We start from the raw sequence: 3829 nt of genomic DNA on the forward strand, positions 1-3829 counted from the left end.
GTAAGAAGCGTCACAATCATTACACAGAATTTTATAAACAACGTTGCTTTTCGAAGTGCTGGGACAAGAATCCTTCTGGACTCTTATATATTTGCCCATTTTGTTGGGGCTGCGGAAGGCCACCCTGATATCACTTTTGCTTTTATTCAAAGATCTAAGTTTCTCTGTATGAAGCGGAATGAAAGGTACCGTAAGCCAAGAAGCAGGTTTATTAGTTAAGTCAATGTCAGTCTCGGTATCGTGTAACCTGTGTCTATTTCTAATCAAATTTTTGATCCTATGATTGATGGAGTCAAAGATAAAATCTAGTGGATAGTCATTCAGAAGTAAAATGTCAATGATGGAGGTCAAATTTTTTGTGTGAAACTTAACGTCGGATAATAAAAAGGCTCTGTCGACTAATGAAAAGATGGTTCCTTTCTTCTGCGTCAATGGATGATTAGAGTGGAAGTTTAAGAATCTACCTGAAAATCAGGCCATCCCGAGAGCTGACAGTTATATAAATCTTTTATATTATATTCTTTTTACATCTGAGGAGGGCTCAATCCAGCAGCCGAAACTTGTTTGTTTTATATTTTAATATACGCCGTTGTACTTTTTATTTTATTTTATGTATCTTTGACTGTTATCTTTAATTATATATATTATGCGACGACTCTTTTTCGCCATTTATTTTGTTTATTTTGTTTAGCACAAATAAATAAAAAAAAATATTTTTTTTGTTAAGTTAAATTATTAATGCATACACATTTTATTTTTTGAGTATTAAAGTATTTTAAATATTTTTTGAAAGATATGAGGAATTTATGTAAATCTAGTAATACGTACCGCAAGATTTTAAGCTTGTCTCTATTAATGTGCCCTGTATTAGAGCTGAACGTTGTGTTATAAGTGTACTTTGAAATAAATATAATTGAAATAATGATTTATGTATTAACATAAACAATTAGTTTAAATTTATTATCTATTTTAGTAACTATATGTTAAAATGAGTCAAATGTTGATAGGAATACTAATTGGGGGCACATTAATAGGGCCATCGCCGCTTAGAGGACTCACTAATAGGGACAAAAACATGTTTTCTATTTTTGTCAAAAGCACTATAAAATATTAACATTTTTTAGATTAAAGAAATATTATAAGAAAAAGAAGTAATTGAAAAACCGATATTGATTGCAAGCAAATAAAATTAAAGCTATAATATTTAGATAATAATTAATTCAGTAATAAACAAATTTGCTAAAAGGCACATTAATAGAGACAATTACTCTAAGTATACTTTATTATAGTATATATACAATTTTGTCAATTTAAATCCAAAACATCACAGTGACGACAGAATTGCATAATAATACAAAGTAATAAATTAATATACAATTACGTTTTCTCTTTACCTTCATTTTACGTCTTCCCTTTTCTTCGTTTTCATATGTTGATGTTTCGAAGAAATTAATCTGGATAAAATTAAACAAAGAAATTATATGTATAAATAAATACACACACACGCACGCACGCACACATAAAATCAATGATGAATCATAAAAAGGGAAATTAATAAAGTAATTTATCTTGAATGCATAAATTAATTATATTTACGGTAATATTACAATAGAAATCAAAATAGAAAATACAATCATATGACAAATAAAAATAAGTGACATGTGAATATAAACATGTCAAATAAAATGCAAATATTAACGCAAATTAACATAATTAATAGTTAAATTTAATAAACATTATTGCAATTATATAATAAGCAATATATTATGTAGATTTCTAATACTTGTGATCAATAGGTATCATTTTCTGAAAAAAGTTTTTACTGTTGGACAAAAAGAAAAACATGGTCTTATTTAAAGTTTTTTGTATTTGACATATTTTTTAAACTTTACGTCAGCTTTGCATCAAATTCAAATTTCAAATAATTTTAATAGTGATTACAGTAAGTATTAAATTTCTTAAATGGTCAATTACTGCGCACTTTACCCTATTAAATAAAAACATTTTAAAAGTAAAACAATTTTTTAAATTAAAAGCTTCAAAGATTCAAATAACATTAATCATAAAAAATCAATATGATCAACACATTAATAAGTATTAATTATAAAACTAAAATTAAAAAGAAATAATAAATTTGGAAAACATTAAAATAAATAATCTCTGTTCCATTTAAGGAGCTACTGTATTTTTTTTTCTAGATTTATTATTATTTTTTTAAACTTATTTTAATATTTATTAATATTAGCATTTACTAATGTGTTTGATTATTTGAATTTCTTTTTAAGTTTTTAATTTCAAAATTTGTTTTGCCTTTAAAACGTTTTTATTTAATATCTAAGATTTAATTTTTATTTTGTTTGTTTATTTCATACTTTTAAAAGCAACGATGTGAGTTAGTCTTTTCGAAAAGGCTAAAGTGCGTCAGTCTAATTGAGGAACGATCGTTGATTTGATGCAAAAAAGTACCGTTTTGCATAAAGGCTAGTCTTTTCGTGAAAAGGCTAATTTCTCAAAAAGACTACGAACATGTCGATATGGCGCGCGGCGCGACCTCTGGTGACTTCGTCAGAGTTCGAGCTTCGCTTTAAAATTCCCTTATAATATTCTTAATATTCTTAACAATTTTTTAATATTTTTACGAATAAAATTTTACGAATAAGTCATAGTTAATTCTTTTCAATTTATTTGCTATATGAAATATATTATTTTGATTTTTTAAATTTTGTCTTAAAATTTGTAATCAGCAACCCCTATATATTAAAATCCAACCAAAACCATTTAATAGAAAAATTTGTACAATAATATGTCAAGCAAAACAAATTGTATATCATAATATAGAATATAAAAATAAAAACGTATTATTTTATTGCTCATTCAGGAAGAATTCAGGTTTAGCATTTGAATTTGTGAAATCCAATCTCCAGTGAATTCTCTTGGTAGCATTAGTTTTTGGATAGTAAATAGTCTTGTCGTGATAAAAATAATTCTCATCAATTCGTTCTTTAACAATAGTCACGAATGATGGTTCTCCGTTTTTATAACCAGAATTGACTATCTCTGATATAACATTTACAGATTTGACATTTATGATGTTGCAGCCAGTTGTTACTTGTCCATTTGTTATTAAACGTCCATGTCTATCTGTAAAAAAAATTTTCGTTGTGTACTTTTATCTTCTCTTTGCTTTACGCTTTTGATTATACAATGTGCATGACCAATCATCAATCAATATGTAATTGTTGGAAGAAATTTGATATTTTATTTGGTGAAAAGAGAAACTATTTTAAACAAATTGTAATTTATTTAATTATCAGCAGTGTGATATTACAGTAGAATTTTGCTTGAGCCAGCAGTGCAGCTTTACTACACCCTGTATAATATCGGATTAATTTCTTTTAAATTGTCAATGTCATCAATTGTCGTACCGGTCAATTTCAAGCGGGTATTATGGCGATTAAATTTTTATCCATATTAATCGCTGATAACGCTATTTCATTTGATACATTCAAAGCTACGTGCTAATTGCATAGATAAACGTTGCGCGAAATTAAATTATCAGTAACGAATTAACGAATCGGGTCGAATGAATAGAAAAAGAATATCGGTCTTCTTGAGACTTAATAGAGAATGTTAAGTATGCTCTGTATCACGGTCGATAATGGAAGGAACGTCGACTATGCGGCACACGAGATGCGATATATTTTGGAATCTCCATTTTTCTATCTTTTATAACGATAAAGAATATCGCTAAGCGCGAACTATTATGCAAACATATCGAGACTTCTCTCTTCCGCGTGAGTGAGGGGAAATTTAAGAAATTGTGTTTTTA

This window comes from Trachymyrmex septentrionalis, unplaced genomic scaffold, assembly GCF_001594115.1.
Source record: "Trachymyrmex septentrionalis isolate Tsep2-gDNA-1 unplaced genomic scaffold, Tsep1.0 scaffold128, whole genome shotgun sequence".
NCBI lineage: Eukaryota > Metazoa > Arthropoda > Insecta > Hymenoptera > Formicidae > Trachymyrmex > Trachymyrmex septentrionalis.